At 43.8% G+C, this 21,589-nt stretch overlaps 1 long non-coding RNA gene across 1 annotated transcript; it reads right to left on the bottom strand.

The window, feature by feature from the left end:
- Positions 1–10,171: 10,171 nt before the first annotated feature.
- LOC133902905 (uncharacterized) lies at positions 10,172–12,005 on the bottom strand. Its single transcript, XR_009907156.1, has 3 exons — positions 11,899–12,005; positions 11,249–11,355; positions 10,172–10,394 (listed from the first exon to the last, which is right to left on the bottom strand). It is a non-coding gene; the product is annotated as an uncharacterized LOC133902905 (long non-coding RNA).
- Positions 12,006–21,589: the final 9,584 nt, after the last annotated feature.

Genomic DNA, 21,589 nt, shown 5'->3' with positions numbered 1-21,589 from the left:
TAAAATGTTGAGGGCATTATAACTTGAGAAACACTCAGGCTCGGGGGATGTCACGGGCGTAGCGTTTTGTTTGGGTTTTTGTTTATGCTTTTTATGTTGTTAGAAGTAAGAAGCTAGAAATTTAAATAAATAGAATCGTTAAAAAATAATTTTTTAAGAAGGTAGAAGCTTGTTTCTGAGAAAATAAAATGAAACTGAGATGCTAATTGATAGTAGTTTTTTTTTAAAGTGATGTATTGATAAGTTCAATTTTTTTTAAAAAAACCAATTCAAATTCAAAAATAGTTTTTTAGAAAAACCAAAAATAAAGATCTAAATAAATAGACCCTTAGAACCAACACCTTGAACCCCGAGGGCTACTTAGAGATTGCAACACATAAAAGGAGAAGCGGCCGTCCAACCAAGACATCGAAAAACCAGACGAACCCGAACGACAACGAGCTGCGGCTCAAGGCAATCGATCTCTTCCCCTTACCTTACTCTTCTTCCTCTCATGTTAAAAAAAAATCCGAGCAATTCCAAAACCGTCATCCTGCTGACTTGCTGTCTTGAAGTTGAAGAAATCTTGGTAATTTTTTTGCATCGTTATTCAGTCTTATTTTATTATTAGTTTTATTACTCGATTATTTCTAACTCTGAATATTTGCAATTTTTACAGTGTCATTCGACATTGATTATGGATGCCGGTGATCATGATACATCCAAAGATCATGATTTTTTTCTCCAAGGAATCACAGGGGACTACAGCCCCTGTGATATTAGTATTGCAGGTGATGATGGACCCGACAATGAACCTCCGGTTGGTTCACATGCAGGTGATACAGCAGCACCTCCATCGTCAGGCTCTACAAGTGCGCACACATTAGTAAGCACCGGGTCTAAAAGATCAAGAGCCGGTACTTCCGAAGTTTGGCAAGACTTTGAAAAGTTCTACAAACAGAAAGATGGGGTAAGTGTCAGGTATACTAGGTGTTATATTTACAAACATGAATTATCTGCAAAGCCCTTAGGTGGAACGAGGCACTTGAAGAGGCACGCCACAAGTTGCAAGCGAAAGAGTGGAGCAGCCATGAAGCAGACGGTGTTTCAGTACAACCCCGATGGCTCTGTTCATCATCGGGAGTACGACTCTGCCAATGCTCGAAAAGAGCTATGTCGCTTCATTGCAAGAGCGATCTACCACTTAATATTGGTGAGTCTGCTGCATTTGAAGATTACATTAAGCAACCTCATAATCCTAGGTTCACGCATGTTTCTAGACAGACAACTAGTAGGGATATGGTAAAATACTACAATGCATGTTATAGCAAGCTTAAAGAAATGTTGCAAACATGTACATTTTCAGTTGCTTTGATGTCGGACATATGGACAGATAGAGCTAGGGAGAATTATCTTAGTATAGTTGCTCATTTTGTTAATAATGATTGGGAATTAGAAAAGAGAATAATAGGTTTTCGGTTGATTGACAACACGCATACCGGTGAAAATATTGCTGAAAAAATATCTCGAGTAGTTGCAAACTTTGGTCTCACGAATAAAATATTTTCTATTACTATAGATAATGCCGGTGCAAATTCTAGAGCAATGGATATTCTTACTCCGTTGTTTAGTACCTATCCTGAATCTTTCTTGTTACATCAACGTTGTGCTTGTCATATTATCAATCTTATAGTAAAATCCGGTTTGAAGAGGTTGTTGCAATACCTAGACGATTTTCGTACTGCAATATCTTTTATGAACTCCTCTAACCAACGAATTGCAGCATATAAACAGTACTGTGTTGCAATAGGTGTGCGTCCACGTAAGTTTGCTGTGGATATGCCGGTAAGATAGAACTCTACTTTCTTGATGCTTAAAAATATTATACCATATAAGAGCACATTTGGTGTATTTATTCATACACATTACCATCAGCATGGGGTCAAACTTTACTCACAGAAACGCATTGGTATGTTGCCGAAAAGATACTGGAGTTTCTTGAATTTTTTTATGATTAAACTGTGAGTTTATCAGGAGTTTATTATCCAACATCTTGTTTAGTAGTGCATAATATTGTTAAAATTACTACTTATTTAAACAACTATGAAAATAACAATCTTCTAAGAGATTGTGTAGTTCCTATGAAATCTAAATTCTTAAAGTATTAGAAAGAAATTCCTTTGTTGTACGCTTTTGCCTTTATTTTAGATCCTAGAGCTAAAATTACAGCTTTCTGTAGAGTTCTCGCAATTCTAGGTGATGCTCTTAGCCACGATTATTCTAATTATTATACTAATATTCGTTCTAAGTTATTCAAAATTTATAGTAAATATGAAACAAAGTATGGCGGAGTTTGTCTGCAACGACCTCCACTAGCACCCACAACAAGTAAGAAGATAACAACGTGGGGGAAAATATTTGGTGCAGGTTCTTCATTAAGAAGTTCAAACTCTTCGTCACGATCGTTTACGAGCACCGGAATTCCAACATCCGGAGGAGAGCTAACTACCTTCATCAACAGTGACGTTATCAGCTATGAACAAGAAAACTTCAACATACTGCAATGGTGGCATAAGCACAAGACGAATTATTCAGTGCTTTCACTGTTAGCGCGAGATTTGTTAACGATTCCTATATCTACAGTTTTTTTCTAAGGTTGCCTTCAGTCTTACTGGAAGGATAATTGAAGAGAGAAGAACAAATCTGTCAAGTGAGATGGTTGAAATACTCACCATAGTAAAAGATTGGGAACAAGCTGAAGCACGAATGCAACACACTGCAGAGAAGACTAAGCTTGAAGAATCATTTCAAAATTTGTATCTAGATACTGATGAGAACGTGTAATTTCAAATTTTCTGAGTTGGGTTGTACTCTTTTTTTCTTTGCTAGAAAGGTTTTTAATGAGGCAACCTATCAATAAAGCTCATTTTTAGAATTAATTATGTGTCCCTATTATTTATAAGTTTTTTTATTTTATTAATATTTTTTTTATTTTTTTAAAACGACCCCACGACCCCACTCCCACCCACCTCTCGTCTTGGCCAATAAATACCATCTCAAACTCCATGTGATCTCATCGGTTACCCATCTCTCTTTTCCTAGTTGCTAGCCAAGTAGCCAGTAGCCACTTCACATCAAGAAATCAATTCCATATTTCAATTCATGGATCAAGATGCTGAGAACTCACATGCGTAGTCATGGGTGTGGCAACATTTTGAAAAGGTCTTTAGAGAAATTAACGGGGAACAGGTAAAATTTGCTAAGTGTAATATATGCAACAATGAATTAGGTGCCAGATCTCCAAATGGAACGGAACACTTGAGGAAGCATATTAAATATTGCAAGTAAAATTCTAGGGTTTCTAATGAAACCATGTAATTTTTGGAGCATAATTATAGGTTGTACTCTTTTTTCCTTCCAGTAGAAAAGTTTTTAACGAGACAACAAATGAATAAAGCTCTTATTTATTTATTTTCTATAATTTTTTTTGATTTTTTCGAATGTTTTAGCTTTTTTTTATTTTTTCCTATTTTCGGAGTGCTGCAGGTCGAGTGTGCCTCCAGCATGCCGACCGGGCCAGTCCTGCCGACCGTGCCGTGGGTCGGCCCAGCATGGCACGGTGAAAGCTGGGCCGTGCCGTGGGCCGATGACTCAGCACGCGGGCTGGCACGGTATGGCCCGTTACAGTAAACGGGCCTACTGGGCTGTGCCGAGCTGGGCCCGTGCCAGGCCGGCCCAAGTAGCCCATTTGGTCATCTTTGGATAGCAAAATGAATGTATTTCCTCTTCACAATTTGTTGCCACATACCTTCTTTGTTATCTAACTTCCATCACCATTTACAAAGAAGAGCAATATTCATTTTAGCTAGATTCCTAATGCCAACCCACCTTTTTTTCTTGTGTTTACAAATAATACTCCATTTAACAAGATGATATTTCTTTTTGGTTCCACCCCTTGCCAGAAAACCCTTCTTCTAGCCTTATTAATATTATCCATGATAGTTTTAGGAAGAAGATATATGGACATATGGTAAGTTGGAATATTGGACAAGCTATCATTTATCAGGATAATCCTGTCACCTATGGATAAAAGACTACCTTTCCAAATATCGAGCTTTTTATAAATATTTTCTTCTACTTTAATCCAATCCACAATATGTAGCCTACTATGGCTAACAGGCACACTTAAATATCTAATAGGTAAGTGCCTTATCTAACAGTGGAAAAGATTAACATAAGTGTTCAAAATGTCAGAATCACCACCAATAACAAGCACTTCACTTTTTTGAGCGTCATGAATCATTTTGACCAAGCAGTCAACAGCTAGGTTAAATAGGTTAAATAGAAAAGGAGATAAAGGATCTCATTGTCAAACACATTTGTAGCTTCTAAAATAAGGGCCCATTTGATTCATTTTCATACTCAAGGTACCATTACTTACAACAGTTCTTATACATGACTGTCATTTAAGACTAAAACCCCTTATATTCAAACAATGAAATAGAAATTCCCAATTGACTTTATCATAAGCTTTTTTCAAAATCAAGTTCGAGAATAATTTTAGTCTCATTCTTCCTTTTTGTTTCATGCATGATCTCGTGCAGAGCCATTACCCCATTCATAATATTTCTATTCTTGATAAAAGCATTTTGACATTTGCTATTGAGCTTATCCAAGAAAGGCTCAATTCTTAAGGTCAACACGTTAGTGATCAACTTATAAGTACAATTCAGCAAACAAATTGACCGAAATTGTTGAACTTTATTAACCCTAAGAACTTTTGGTAAAAGGTTTATAACCCCATAGTTTAATCTACTCACAACAAGAGAGCCCAAGTAAAAATCTTGGAACAAATTCATAAGATCATCTTTAATCAAATCCCAACAATTTTGAAAAAAAATCAACAGGAAAGCCATCAGGGCTAGAAGCTTTATTCTCTTTCATCTGGAAAAGAGCTTTTTTAATTTCTTCCTTAGAGAAAGGTTCCTCCAGAACTAGATTATCATCGTTATTCAAATTTCCTCCTCATTCTACAAAGAAAATCAAAATGATTAACGGAGATGAGCTCTCTAATGCAAACACTCATACCTTTCTTCCCCATACTCATACAATTCCAAAAGCACCCAATCATTTATAGTTTTTTCTTAAACTCTGATCTTAGAAGTCCATTCTTAAGAGAATTAGAAAGGATTCTAACAGTGCCCTTCTTGTTCATCTTTCTTTTAGAACTAACAATAACAAAATCCTCAGGGTCAGAAATGGGGTCCTCATCAAGCCAACTAATTAATTTGGGAGATACATTACCATTAGAGATTTCATTAGGAATTTCTTGATACAAATTAGGCTTAGTTTTATCAGCTAAAGCACATCTAGCATCTTCAAGATTCTTAATAAGATTTATCACTACATAATCACTAGAATCAAGAATAACTCCCATATTAGAAGATTTTTCAACAATATCAGAACATGAAATAATAGCAAAAGAATTCTTATCATGAATATGAGGGGGGAGGTAGGGGGTACCTTCAAGATTTCTCTTCTTGGCCCTCTTTATGGCTAGATTAGCTATGTCATGCCCCACCAAATGAGCACATCTAGTGTTGGCCCTTGTTGGCAGAACATGTCCCTTCTTTGGAGCAAAGAGATCTTGATTATTGTTAGGTTATTCCTCATCCACATTAGTCATCAACTTATTCTGCATCTTTGGTTGCAAGAACAGCTTCTTCTTCAATCTGAATCAGCTCCTTGGGTTTCTCATTAGCATGCTTGATGAATCTCCTAACATATTAGGTGTAGTCAAGGATTTGTCTATATCATCACACCTAACCATACTCACAGGATGAGCACCTCGAATTTTGGGGTTTCCTTCTAACATCTCATCATCCTATTGTACCTTGTAAGATAGAAGATCATCCTCCTCGTCACTAATTTCAATATCATTCAGGGTATCAATCTTCTCAGTATGTATGTTTCCACCCACTTTATCACTGCCAATACTTTTAGGAAGAGGAATCAAACCATGATTTCCATAAGGCCTAGTTGTCATATTATCAGTACCTCATCCAACAGTTTGGGCCACATTCACAAGGGTTTGCCCAAAACCCTGGGTCTTGGGAGGAGCAGACTGAGGATAATTGTGCACTAACCTCAGAGAAGAAGCACTTTTGAGATAATTTTTCCCCCACTTGTAAAAACAGAAGTATGCATGTCTCATTTACTAGCATCAGTCTTGGTCTTCTTAGGAGTTCTCTCACTAAGATCAGATCCAGATGCATGTTTTGCCTTATCAGTATCAGTGGGAACAAGAACAGCTTCAACTTGGGGTCGTTCATCTAAAGGAATTTCTCTTTCAAACAAGAAATCATAGAAAAAGTAACCATCTAGCATAGCTAGACATCCTTCAGCAACAGCAGGAACCTTCTTCACATCTCTATAGCCTATTTTCAGCCTCACAAATTCCTGTTTATACATTCTAGACTTGTCTATTTTAAGAGTAATGCCTACCAGAGATCCAACATAAGCAAGGATTGGCTCAGACCTGCTCTCATGTGGAATTCTGCTAACTCGAAACTAAGCAACTTGTAACACACCTTTAGCCCCCACAATAGGATTCCAATTAGAAACAGTAATTCCAACCTTAACCCTTCTCATACCCATAGAAGTAAAATGAGACCACTCTTCTATCTTCTTAGCATTAGGAAAGCACATACTATATTGAGAATCAGATCATTTTTTAGCATGACATCTCCGGGAACTACCAAAAATCTTGGAATTCTTGCTCAACTTGCTAAGCCATCGTTGCTCCTTCAACAATAGTAATCATAGCAAGGCTAGCGCGCTCTTTCAAAGCAAAAAACAATTGACACATTTTCAATAAAGAAGAAAGCTTGCTCAGCACTTTGTGTTCCACACATGGGTGCAATGAACTCCTATGGCTGGTGTTCTGGACAGAGCTGAGACCCATGCCCTTCATGACCACACCGAACACACGTAACTCCCTTAGTGCAATATCTTGCTAGATGATCAAAGGATCCACAAGTACCCCAGTCCCTACTCATCTAAGAAGAGGAAGCATGAGATTTATGGACAGCATGAGAAGAAATAGGGTTATTTACAACATTCTGCTAAGGATTGAGTTCAGAAGTTGCAGGGATCACTTGCTTTTCCTCCCCAACATCTTGATTGCTTTAAGCACGTTCAGATCTCATTTCCGGACGGTGATCCAAGCGACCTAGACTTGTATCACCACCAGCAACTGCCCATGGATCAGGAAATTGATGCTTAGGGATCGAAGAGGTGTTACGGTTCTGAAGGCCCGATACAGGATCCAGATCTAAACGAGGACCAGACCCCACAGGTTGCCATGTGCGACCACCGTTAGAGCGCCCGAAACCACTTCATCCCATAGTATGACCATCTCCCCAACCACATCTGCAAGATCCAAAGCCATCTCGACGAGATCCCCATCCTTGTCGCCGCACCATAACCACCGAAGCAAAGAATTTGTATCGAGGCAGAGGCGAAACTAGCACTTGGGAGAACGATCTTGTGTGTCCAGTGATAGATCCACCCCAAGCCGAGGAATCAGATGAAGAGGAAGATTTCCAGAAGTGGTTAAGCAGTTTCCCAAGAGCGGAATTGAAAGAGAGGCGCAACCGGTGTAATTCTAGGGTTCGTTGTGATTAAAGGCACAGGAACCTCCGCTGCCTCGAGTTGCAAGCCCGAAACTGCCCTCTGAGATGCCTCTAGCCCTGCATGGAGAGACCGAGCGGGCACCAATGGCGGTCCCTCCTAATCTGTCGGTAACATAGGAACCGGGGGTCCCCGAGTCCCGAGACTAGGACAGTAGAGTGCCACGTGGCGCCTTCTCTTGGGGACTTTTCCCCGAAGTCTGAGAAGACCAAGTTCCTGGAGAGGGTGCTCGGGGCCATGAACAGTGGTCCCCGAGTACCCGAGTTCTCCGAGGACCCGAGAAGACCAAGTTCCGGGAGAGGGTGCTCGGGGCCATGAATAGTGGTCCCCGAGTTCCCCGAGGACCCGAGAAGTACAAGTTCCGGAAGAGGACGCTCGGGGCCATGAACAGTGGTCCCCGAGCACCCGAGTTCCCCAATGACCCGAGCAAACACAGTTCCGGGAGAGAGCACTCGGGGCCATGAACAGTAGCCCCCGAGCGCCCGAGTTCCCCGAGGATCAAGAAAAGGCATATCCAGGAGAGAGTGCTCAGGGCTATGAACAGTAGTCCCTGAGCACCCAGAGTTCCCCGAGGACTTGAGAAAGCCCCTTGCCCGTGGACCCCACAAGGGCTCAACGGTGAGGTGTCAATTGGTGAGAGGTCCGATGCTGCATTTAAGAGGGCGCGTGGCCTGTCATTTCCAACCACTACCCCCACGCCTGCTGTCAGCCCCTGTCACTCCCTGGCAGGGAGGCGTGGGAACATTTAATGAGGCGGGTCCAATCGCGCGTCATCCAGCACGCCTCGGGATAACATCGCAGGGTTCGAGGCATATCGCCTGCCGCTCTGCTGTGTCAGGCTCGCTCTGGCTGAGCGGGCACGCGGGGTGCTCGGTGGCTGCCCGGTGGGCCCTTCCCGCAGCACCCGCTGAAAAGCGGGATGATGACGACAGGACCGGACGGGGACGCGTTTTCAACCCCCCGTCACATCAAACTGCAGCCCATGATGGTTGCTTCCATTTATTGTGCCTTGGAACTCGCGCCATCCTTTCTGGGCACGCTACCCGCCCCGACGGGGTATAAAGGGGGGCGGGCTCCCCGGAGAAAAGGAGGAGGGTCCTTCGAGATCGAACACAGAAGACAACGGCTTCTTCAGGACCGAGACAAGCTAACGAAGAACAAGAAGCACGAAGCTCTAGACTTAGACAAACATCCTTGTAATACAAGAGATCCTCAGAGAGGCATTTCTAGAGCATTTATAGCATACACACAGGAGTAGGGTATTACGCTCCGTGCGGCCCGAACCTGTCTGAAAATTCCCTGAGCATTTATTTCCTCCTGCGTCTGATCATCCAACCCACCTGCATCTCATTTACTCCCATTTATTTCACGTACGAGGTAAATTCAGAATCATCCCCCCCCCAACCGAATCTCAAAGGAGGTCCCTCCGGATCCCCGCTTGAGGAGTTCATCCTCCGACACAATCCTTCGGTGCACTCCATTAAACCCCCGGGAATATTCGTGTGTTCGCTTACAAACCAACAAGTGGAATTGAAAAAATCTCAGAAATGTATCCACAACCCATCGCCTAGAAGTTGCGGAAGCTACAACAGCTGTTCTTATCTAATCCAATGTGGTGCAGATTTTGCATGTGGATCCATATGCAAGTTGGAAAAGTGCCCTCCTATGATCAAACAAGTAACGTGCCTGTGTGTTGCACAAGAACCCATGTTTTATACTAAATAGTTTCATATTCTACACAAAACAATTATGTTTGGACACACCATGCATCGAGCATACAGATTCATGTTTTGTGATATTTAAATATTTTTGAAACCTTGATATATCTAATAGATCCATTACACCTATGCACTTGAGCATAGTCGGGAATTTACCCTAGAAAATTGAAGGACCGCATAAACAATGAAGGAAAACTCTAGCATTACCTGTTTACATATACCATCAATGAATAATAAAACCCAAAAATAAGACATGACAAACTTACTAGTTCTAAACCTCGCAAATTGACTATTAGCAGAACTAGCCCTGAGGAGTGCCATCCGGTCCCCGTGACAACGCTCATGCTAAACCCTATCTACAATCGGCTTGTTGCTGCTTGCCCACCACGTCCATGTGTCTTTGCTTTGATGAGAATTTTCATCAAATCGTTTCGAGAATGGCACAATTTAGCACTGGATTATTCTAAAGGAGCCAACAATAGTTGATGGTCCCAACAAAAGAGATAATATATTGGTTAATTTGCAATAGGATCTAACATAAAACATAGAATCACTTGGGGAAATTCCTTACCATGCACTACCCTATTGCAAGCGTATCGCCATAAGTAAATAATAAGATGAAGTTTAATAGTTCATTCTATAGAGTATTATAGGTCGAAATCAAGAGCTCAAAGAAGGCATAGACTCTCACCTGGATCAGTGGCATTGTGCAGTGGCGACAGACGGTTGAAAAGGTAGCATATCAAAAGCATCAGCACCTCGTCTTCCTGAATTTAATAGACATCTATGTTCTTTAGGTGAGCTACTTGGTAGCAATTGAACTGCTTCAGTAAATTCTTCACCTGAAATGCATTAATATGACCTAGATTAGATGAGAAAGCATCCAAAATAAATCAAAACTGAAAATTCTAAGAAAGCGATACAAACACCACATCCTTTTTGTGCTTCTCCATCAAATAATCACGACAATGTAGAATTCCATGTCCGTTGGAGGTACTCCAAGCACTGATTTTTAAAGCAAAACCATATCAAATTATAGCCTTGTCGACTATTCTTTCAAAGTGAATTTCGCAAGGAAACTAAAAGTGGTACATTCCATATAAAATATGAAAATTAATTCTGCAAAGTCAGGAACTGATCAGGGAACACAATATTCACTACATAAGAGATAATCCAAATTCCAAATTTTCAGCTACACAATAACACATAACTAAGTTGCACAATTTACTTTGCGCATCGGTGATTCTACTGAAGATCTAAATGAGCCATTGCAACTAAAAGTTCATCAAGCCATAGTGAATCACTTCATTGAAAAAGCTAGTGAGCAAAGGACAGCCAGGTTGTAAAACCTGAAACCGAAAAGGTAAAACATATGAGCCAATTAGCCAATATGAGGTGATCTGCCACTGATACAGGCAAGGAGACAATATGTCAACCATAAAGTAGAGAAGATAAAACATGTTATACAAAAAATCAAGGGAAGGAAGCATGATCATCGCCATTAATTAAACACATATGGTGGCATCACACAATATAAGTTAGGCAATATAGGCAGTTTAGGAAGTAAAAGAGCTAAGAAGGCTACCAATTGATAGTACTATGCTGCACATACAACATGTTTTCATAACAACCCAACTTTAATTGAAGGATTACAAACTTAGGCGAGTACAGTGTCCAAGAATCATATTGGATTCTGTAATTACCCATAATGAAATAAATCTACCAAGTAATACTTGCTGTGGTGGGGGAATAGCAGGAAGCTGATGGGCATCTACACAGAATCATCTAATGGAATGTGAATTATTGGGATGGATAAGATTACAAACTAAACAAAATAAAGTAAGGATAAGAGGAGTTACTGTAAGGTCATGACAATTTTGGCTGTGAACTACCAATCAAACATTCATCTACAAATGTTGTCATCCTAAATGGAACTTTATTTCTTGCTCTTTTTTACTTGAATCATCTGCAAAAGCATGTAAAAATCAGCACCTCCTTATAAGATCAAAGTGCTCAATAATCGTGCACATGTGCTTACGTTTTTTTTTTAACCTGATTCTGTGCATATCCTAAAGCTTTTTTTAATCTTTAAAGGAAAACATAAATACTTCAATGTGACACACATATAAGGGTGTCAATTGTTGGTAGCTCTATCCAAAATGAATACATTTAACACGGGACATTCTAGAATATTTTTCAATCTGCATATTTTTCTAAATGAACCAAAAGATAATTTCTAGCTGCATTTGCTGGAGTGTAACAGTGAAATTAACACAATAGAACAATTTGGTAACACATCTGTATAGTAGATCCAATGGTAGCTTATCTGGTAACAGTGAGCTCAAGCATATATATTTGCTAATAATGTTCGGCCAATGTGCTTCTGTAATATTAGCCGGATAATTACTTAGGAAGCCTCCTTTTACATGGAAAACTGTTATTGACAATGGGATGCAAATATAGTGGCACTGCAAAAGTAATAATAAAAGCTCAATTGATTAAACCCTACCTTCTACTTGCTGACCTCCTGCGTCCCACAGTTCATCCACACCCCATCCTTGTCACAATGGAAAGATTCTAGCTTGGTGCAATTGAAGACCTCCAGAAACATCAGATTTGGGAATATGTCATGCATCAGGGTCCATTGTACTGATAAATCATTCAAGAATTTCAGACGCAATATCTCAACGTTCCACGCCTCTGACATGCTCTTGTCACTGTTAGAGTATGCAATGCTTGAAGGAGGGGGGGGGGGGCGTACTGGTACTTGAAGAAGACGGAGGGAGGGGGCCGGCCGGGCTTCGGAGGAGAGGGCAACACCCTGGTGGCCTTGTACGTGTGCCACCAAGAGGCGGCGTCCACCGTGCGCCACCCTGGTGGAGCTTCGGATGATGACAACCGCAAACGGTCGCCACCGAGCGGTAGTTTTGCGGTGGCGCCCTGCGTTGCCCTGCCCAATCTGGACCGCGAGACAGGAGCGGTCGGTGGCAAGCTCACGGCTTCGTAGGAGGAGGATCGCCCCATCTCGAATCGGGCCAGGGACGGGTCCTCGGCGAGCCCCATCAGCTGGAGCAGACGTCGCCGCCGCTCCTGGACGGGCGCCGGCTGGGAGGAGGTCCATAGTTCGAGCGCCGCGGCCGCGGCGGCCCCCGGCGCATCGCAGCCGGGGTCCGAGCTCAGAGCCTTTGTCGGAGGCGCCGTGTAGCAGTTCGCGCGCACGTTCCGGGTTTGATAGGGTGCGTTTGGATCTAAAGCAGGGTGCCGATGCGGCGTTTGTTAGATATCTCCAGCACACTATCAATTTCTGGCTTCCTATTCCTCTAAATACGGTGCTTTTTATCTAGATTTCACTTTCTATTAGAGCATTTTCAAACGACATCCTCAATAGCTAAATTTAGAGATTTTAACTAAAAACACTCTCTAACAGCTCCATCCTAGCTAAAAATAGAGAACCTCTCTCGGACTTCCAATCCTACTAGGCCCACTAATCATCGCAGGGTGCAGAAGCGCCGCGTGCTCCAGCGGCGAGGTCACTGTCTCCCTCGTTGCGCTCTCTGTGCTATGTGGCCACATTGCCTTCATCCTCTGCCTCGCCGCCGGCGACGAAGTCCGTCCTGCACGGTCCCGGTACCACGCAGGAGCCGCTGAGTGAGCTGGTGCGCATGGCAGATCTAGCAGCTGGCGCGACCGATGATGAGGAGGCAGATAGGTAGGAGTAGCTCGAGGCCAGAGCTCATCAGGTGTTGCATCGAGCGACCAAGAACGATGCCGATGGCGTCTAGGCATTGCTCCTCGGCCTTCTCAACGAGGTCCGTACGGTTCTTGCATTGCATCAACCATCAACTAGCTCGTTCTTTGCTGATTAATTAGCAACGTCCATAGCGCTTGCTTGCAGCTAGAGAGCCGATAAGAGTGCTACTTCGGTGAGCTGGACCGTGTGGCGTCATTATTCGAGCTAGCGTTGGGGAACGGCGCGATGAGGAGGCGGTCGGCGGCTTCACTATGGGACAGCGGGAGGGTGAGCACGGCGAGGACGACGATGATGGCGACGAGTCGGTGACCAAGGAGAGGGTGGACATGGTGGCCTGGTGGATGAAGCTGGCCGTCGCCATGTTCACTGAGCACACCTACATGCTGGTCACCGTTGCGGCACCTGAGTTCGTGTCCATCGGCCTCGTCATCGCGCAGGACCACCCGTGCTTTGCCTCCACCACAGCCACGCTCACCTGGTACGGACGCTGGTGAAGAGGAAAGAGAGAGAGATGATAGGTGGGATCCACCCATCGGTGACACAGTAGATGACATATAGGGAATGAGGTATTGGGAGTTTGTTGGATAGGGAGAAGATTTAGAGTGCAAATTTTATTGGGAAGGCTCCCTATACGAAGATATAGGAAGTGAGTTTTAGAGAGTCCCTTAGAGATGCTCTTACTCAGCGTGTTCCAACCGGTTCTTTAAATTTTGCTTCCTAAACAGTGGATCCCACATGTCAGTGTTATTTTATTAATTCTCTCCCATCTCATCTTCTCTTTCTTCCTTAGCTCGAGCTCCCTCTCTAGCAGCTTCATCGATCCTGCGGTGTCAGCAGCTCCCTCCCTAGCACGACGCTCCTCCCCACCGCGCTCACCCGCCGCCTTCTCTCCTACCACGCTCCACTACTTATCCCCGAGACGCCTCCTCCTCCACCACACTCACCCACACCCTCCTCCCCCACCACCCATCGCGCTCGACAGCGAAGGTAGGCCCCAATAATAGTGGAGCCAGGGAGGAACAGTGGGGTCATCAGCATTTGTGGTGGCGATGAGGGTGTGGATCTCGTCCCCAACCGTGGCGCACTGCCCTAGCGAGTGGAGCAGCGGGGTGATCTCCAGCTCCCCCCCCCCCACACTGCTTGGGACAGAGTCGATGGTGGAGATGCCCGTAGAGATGCCCACGGAGGAGCTCACCCTAGGCTTGATTAGGCTAGAGCAAGTCTGGTCCAGGCAGGCAGCGGTAACTCCTGCAGCAGAGGCGGAGCTTGGCGGCGGCGAAATCTTTGATTTCAATGCTGATGGTTGTGGATCTATGACGAGAGGGGGTCAAGGAAGTGCAACAATGAGTGAGGAAGATATACATGAAGGGAATCAAGTTGGAGCTCACTGGAGCGGACATATTTCACGGAGAAGTCGAGCTTGGTGCAACTGCTAGACTTAAGGAAGAAGGCGACGCACGTGAGCTACATGGCGAGGGAGAGAACCAGAAGCCTCTTGGTGAGCAGAGGAGCTCTCGGTGGTTCATCTCGATGGATCCGGGGAATAATGGAGCAATGAGGAGGGAAGGGCGGCGTGCCACTTGCGGGGATTGGTGGGAAGGAGCTTCCCGTGGTCGGCAGTTGCTCGATAGCGAGCCGAATTGGCTCGCTGCATGTAGCAAGTGAGGGAGGAGGAATAGCGAGTGACTAAAAATAGCAAGTTTGATAGGGATTAGGTTGGAGGATGTTTTTGGGGGTGTTTTTGCTAAAAAATAGGGTAGAGAGTAGGATAAGAAGTGAGTTGGAGATGCGCTTAGAGGTAAAAAAATACTTGATATCGATGGTAAGCTTGTCCATTGAAAGGACAATGACGTCACCTAGAGGGGGTGAATAGGTATTTTTATAAAAATTCGTCCCCTTTTACTGTTGGCCTAAACTTGCAGTGGGAAAAAAAACTAATGAATTTTTCAAAAGTAAAAATCCTAAATATGTTATGCTCAACTAGTTCACAATCACCCTAAAAAGATGTGAAAGTTACAATTCTAGGATAACAAAAATTATTCAATTCTAGCAAGATATATGTAAGAAAACTCTAATTGAAATAACCCTGAAAATACTGTTCACATGATAATCCGGGTTGACCTGGATACTCTGGGTTCATATTTGATTATACAGTATTTGGAGTATCCAGGTTCAATAGAGAATGAACTCGAAATTGAAATTAAACAACATCTAAAGAGTTCTAGCTAAAACCAAATAAAGTCGTGTGTTCCAAGTGATGATTCCAAGTAGATCCATGGAGTATCTACAATCAATTTCACACGAACAAGTAGGTCAAACAATATGCATAAATATTGAGCAAGATCACAAGAACAAGGAAACAAGAGAGGAGACACAAGATCTATTTCCCGAAGTTCGAACACCTCCTCTAAAGGTTCCTACGTCTCCGTTGAGGGGCTTGGTCACATTTGAGCTGGGTCTCTCTCAATCCTTTTTCTCTCCAAACTCGATCACACTTGTGCTTGGCTTCCACTCTTGATTTCTTCTCTTCCGGAGGCAAAATCGAAGCCTTCACAAACTTCTTGCGGCACACCACAACCTTGGGTGCTCGACGGCGACACCTAAACGCCTAGGAGCTCAAAGCTCCAAGAGTAACAAATGCTTCACGAGCTTATTGCCGATGAACTCGAGTGCTCGTGATGGGAGATACGCTCACTTTGCACTCAAACTTGTAATGTCTCAACCCAACTCACTTTTCTTCTCAAATCACACACTAGATTGGAGTGGGAATGAGTTCTTTTAGCTCTAGAAGGTTTTTCTTTCGTGCCCCAGCAGCAGCAACAAAGAATGAGGGTGAGAGGGTATATATACCCAAGCCCTAAAAATTAGCCATTACACAACTTTTTGTACTGACCCGAAGTATCCGAATCAATCCGGAGTCTCTGGGTTGGCACTAGAACGTATAATCGAGAGCTTTGGCTGTAGTAAAGTCCGGAGACTCTGACCACCTAGAGTATCCAGGTCAACCTATAGTATCCGGACGAAACACTCAGGCCCTAACAGATCACCTAGCTTGGAGCTAAACCTGGAGTCTTCGGCCAACCCGGAGTATCCGGGTCAGCCCGGAGTATCCGAGTTTAGCACAGCTAACCCTCTAAAAACGGTGATAACTTTTGATCCCAAAGTCCAATTTCGACGATATTGGACTCTATGAAAAGCTTATTCAGATGACTACATATCACAACTGAATTCATGATCTCAAACACAATGGATCAGCATAGGAACACTCCAAAACTCAATTCAGACACTTCCACACTTTCCGCACCGGGCTCCTTAAGCTAACTCTCACTTTGGGTTGATTAGAAAACTCTTGACCACTGAGACACTACAATTAGCTCTACGTTGCGTCCCTCTTAATAGTGCAGCATACCTATTTTAAAATTCAAATGTAAAACTCGTTTAAACCAATTTGAGCCTTTGAATATTTTCAGGTACCGCTTCTTTCTTTCAAACCTTGAGGATTGCCAATTTTCATATAATCTTCAATCCATCTCTTCTTGATTCTTTATATGATTGATGCGAATCACCCATAGCTTCTCATAGCCTCGCACAGTATTGGCGTCAACCCTTCACTTGCTCTTCACCACCGCCTTGGTCCTTCGACGCCAAGCCATTTGCTTGTCCTTCACCACCGAATGGCCCATCGCAGCCGAGTCTTGTTTGCCCTTCACCGTCTTGCCATAGACATTTTGTATCCAACATCTTTAATAAATTCACTTTATCATATACGGAGTCCAATCTTGTTCTTCACTTTTGACATATATGATTTCAATTCAACTTATGCCTTCTTATGGATCCTAACCCTAACTTACTCTCAAGCAAAAAGCACATGGATTAGTCCATAAAACTCTATTCACAATGACATATATTTAGTTACTTGATTACCACAACTTAGTATTCAAGCTTATCGCCAATCTTATATGAGCTTTTCTTTCTTCTTATGAGCATCACTAAGAGCTCGTTGACTTCGATGCAAATCTTTGAACTCATGACATTTCTCAATGAATACATACTTCATTTCTTATGCATCTCTTATGGAATAACCTAATAACAATTCTCAATATCATTGTTAGTTCATAAGTATTATCATCACTTACTCGAGCATCACCTAGAGCTCATTGATCTTGATGCATATCTCTTCTTCATGCATCACCTATAGAACATCCTACTATCAATTCTCAACAACATAGTTAGTCCATATGTATTGTCGTTAATTATCAAAACCACACATAAGGGCTAGATACAGTTTCATCCATAACTGACACAAAAAGCTTGCCTAGCTCGGAGAGCCAAAATGGCTCGCCCGTGAGAGCAAGCCAGCCACACAGAGGCAAATGATGTGATTAATCTCTCCTGGAGTAAATGAAACCAAACAAAGAAGCTTGCTTTGGCTGGACGTTGCCCATATGAGCTAGCTAGGCATAGCTTAGCTAGGCAAACTAATCAACGAATCCAAATGCACCCATATTCTCCCTACTCCATCTACTATTTGATCTAACGAGTGAACTGTGCATCAATTGAATTGGATTTTTGCTAATTTGGTAGGTGGCAATTGCGGGCGAAATTTTGATCTGAATTACTAGATGGAAGGAGATGTCTTGTATGGAAGGCAAAAAGTAGGTGATTGATAGCATTTTTGGAAGGAAAACAGAGTCCAACATTGCATGGTGATCATTTGATCAATGCGGGTGGACGGTTGAGATCATCTGGATCTACCACAACTGGTGAATTATATAGGACTATAGATATACCATAAATCATATGAGTAATGATGGACACAATTAAGTTTGTATCTTAATCTATAATGTGTGATATCTTTTGTTAAACATTTAAGTTTGGCCTCAACGCGATGACCCTGCACGAGGTTGAGGCGACCCTCACCCAGATGGAGCTGGTGGCGGCTAGTACCCTGCACCCCATGCACCCTACCTCGCCTATGTTGGAGGCGTTTTCCACCATGGACATGGTACCACATGGTTGCAAAGCAGATGCTGCCTATGCGCAAGCCTTCGTGCAACCCCTCTGCTCCTATTGACACCGAAACACTACAGGGAGACAACGATGATTCCCTACTCATCAGTGATGCATCACCCCTGCACGCGGGCGGGGGTGCACCCAGACGCCCGCGATGGCAGGCCTCGTTCACCACCGCGTTGTGAGCTCCAACCGCGGGGCTTGCCGACTGGCCTGGATGCTCTGGAGGCCCTTTTCACCACGCCACCAGATCCCATCCTTCCGTAGGGACCTTCGGAGAGACTGTTAGCTACCTGAAGTCGTAGGTGCATTTACGATATGTCTATTGTGCGCTGCAACGCTAGACCGACCAAGCAGCCAACCATGTCAGTTGTTCTGCGAGCCCAAAGGGGCCTGTGGCATGGCCTTGGCATCCTCGGGGATGAGTAAATCCCTGTTGATCAAGTCATGGCAGAGTACATCACAATGTTTGATGGGCCGCTACCTGAACACATCATTGCAGCACTCACGACACTCTTCAACCTCACCGACGATTTGTACGGCCAAGGTGGACGACACAATGATCGAATTGGCCATGGATGGAGTCGACGATCTAGCCAGCATGGTGATGGCACACGCACTAGAGCAGAACATGGCACAGGCGGTGAAATGTATGAGATGTCACCTAGAGGGGGGGGGGGAATAGGCGTTTCCTAAAATTTAAAACTTCGCAGCGGATTACTGAATCCGGATACTCCGAGTAAATCCAGAGACTCCGAGTTATACAAAACCCAGATACTCCGGGCTTATCCGAATAATCCAGATTATACAGGAAATTGAAACTTATGAACTTTCGAGCAAATCTAAATGAGTCTATAAGTTACCACATGTTCTAAGAGAAGCCTAAATACCTTATCACCAACAACCTGCAGTCACATGCACACAAACAAGTAGATCGGGAAAATCTCCAAAGATCAAGTAGAATAAGTAAATGTGCAATAAAGTAACGGAGGCAAAGATTTATTCCCGAAGTTCGGCCACCTCAAAAGAAGTGCATACGTCTCCGTTGAGGAGCTCACAAAGAGCCGGGTCTTTTTCAACCCTTTCCTCACACAAGCAACCACAAAGATCAAGTTAGGGTTCTTACTCAAATCAATGGGGTAATACAAACTTTCTAGGGCACTTCACAAGCTTGGGTGCTCTCCGGGTGACGCCTTGCCGTCTAGGAGCTCAAAGCTCCAAGAGTAAAGAATGTGAATCGAAAGCTTGGTGATGACCTCAAGTGCTCAAGAATGGATTTTGCTCTCTAGCACTCAATCTCACTTCTCAAACCCTAATCTCCAAATCTTGTAAGAATTAAAGCTCTATAGGAGTTAGGATGGCTATTGAATGGCTTTGAATGAGTTTGTCCACGAGTTGGTTCAACGGCTATTCAAGAATGGGGTGTGGGGTATTTATAGCCCACTTCAAAAAACTAGCCGTTATTGTGTACTTTGTACTGACCCTAAGTATCCGGGTTCACCCGAAGACTCCGGGTAACACATGGGCACGCAGGCATAAACACTGTCTGGAGCCTCTCTGGAGGGTCCGAAAACACCAGAACTCGGAATATTCGGAACAACTCGGAGACTCTGGGTTAAGCACTTAAAGCCTACCCGAGACTCTCTCGCGGAGTCTCACTCGGAGACTCCGGCCACAACCGAACTCCGGAGTATCCAGGCTAACCCAGAGACTCCAAGTTGAGCTTTCACGCTCAAACCGAGACTCTCTGCCAGAGTCTCACTCGAAGGCTCCGACCACATACCAGACACCGGAGTATCCGGGCTAACCTGAAGACTTCGGGTTGAGCTCTCAAGCTCAAACCGAGACTCTCTGCCGGAGTCTCACCCGGAGACTCCGACCAACTGATTAGAGTTCGGAGTATCCGGGCTAACCCGGAGACTCCTGGCTCAGACAACTAAAACCTTTTTCCCGGTGTCTGTGGGTGATTGTGTCTCTCATATTTTGGTTCTAAAAGGATACTTTGAGCACTGAGACACCTTCAAGACTATCAACATGCATTCCTCTTGATAGTACGACTATCCTTAACTCAAATTCAAAATAAAATGAATTAAAGCCTATTGAGTAACTACACGCTGCTTCTCTTTTCTTTTTGAGGGATGCCAACATCTCTTAACTTATCTAATGGGACTTAAAACTTGTTCATAACTTTAGCAAACCCATTAGTCCCTTAATCGTTTATCATCAATTAGCCAAAACCCACATAGGGGGCCTAGATGCACTTTCAATCTCTCCCTTTTTAGTGATTAATGATAACACGATTAATGGTTACAAGAGATAATCGTATTAAAGAGTTTTGAATTTTAAGATATATGGTGAGCTCCCACTAAATGTGTGCATTTGAATTGAAATTGGAATTTGAGATCAAATACACATATTTAAAGAAATTTTGTGAGAGCTCCCCATATATCTTAGCATCCGTGGGGTGCAAGTGTGAGTGAACATGATAGCACGTGATGCATATGATAAGATATATCACAAAAAATAAGAAAGAGAGAAACAAACATTACATATCAAACATCTCATGGCATCACACTAGCACAAATATTATCTTACAAATATAAATTCAACGACTATCTGTTGGAGGATGAACTCCTGTCGCAGGGATCCCGAGAGACCCCTTTTTAGAGATTCGGCCGGGGGGATGATCCTGAACGAGCTTGTCTGGGAGATAAAATGGGAGCGGAAATAAATGCAGCGGCCGGTGGGAGATGATCGTCCTAGTGCAAGAAAGATGGGTGCACCAGGTTTTAGACAGGTTCGGGCCGCACGAAGGCGTAACACCCTACTCCTGTGTGAGTGCTATATCTTTTCTTGAAGGGAATTCTTCAAGAATGTATCTGGTTACAGGGGTAAGCTGTTTACAGAGAGCTTGAGACTCTCGTGTTCTAGCTTGGCTCGAGCTGGTTTGAGCGTGTGCGTTGTCGGGCTTTTTTCTGTGAACGTCTCCGTCTCTCTTTCACGTATTCTTCATCCCTTCCTTTTATAGGTGCGCCGACCTCGACTTATCCTGAATGGGAAAGAGGGGGCGCCCGTGCCAACGTGCCACGGAGAAAGGCGTCATCATTCCGCTTCGGCGAAATGGCAGGGGCGGTGGAAAATGGCGGCGTGTATCCGACCACCCGCCACTGTGGAGGTCCTCCGACGCCATTAAGAGGGCCCACCGGGCAGCCGCAGAGGTGCCCGGTGCGCCCACCCTGTCTTGTCCTTCTGCCGGGGCAGGGTGGCAGGCGGAGCGCTTCGATTCTGGCAACGTTATCCCGAGGCACCCGGGTGAAACGGGACGGGACTCGTGCATTAAATGGACCCACGCCCCCCGGTCAGAGCATGGCAGGGTCTGACATTGGGGCGTGGGCAGCTGAGAATGTCAGGATATCAGGATGTCAGGCCGCGCGTG

This window comes from Phragmites australis, chromosome 21 (assembly GCF_958298935.1).
Source record: "Phragmites australis chromosome 21, lpPhrAust1.1, whole genome shotgun sequence".
NCBI lineage: Eukaryota > Viridiplantae > Streptophyta > Magnoliopsida > Poales > Poaceae > Phragmites > Phragmites australis.
This window is presented reverse-complemented; position numbering and strand designations above follow the sequence as displayed.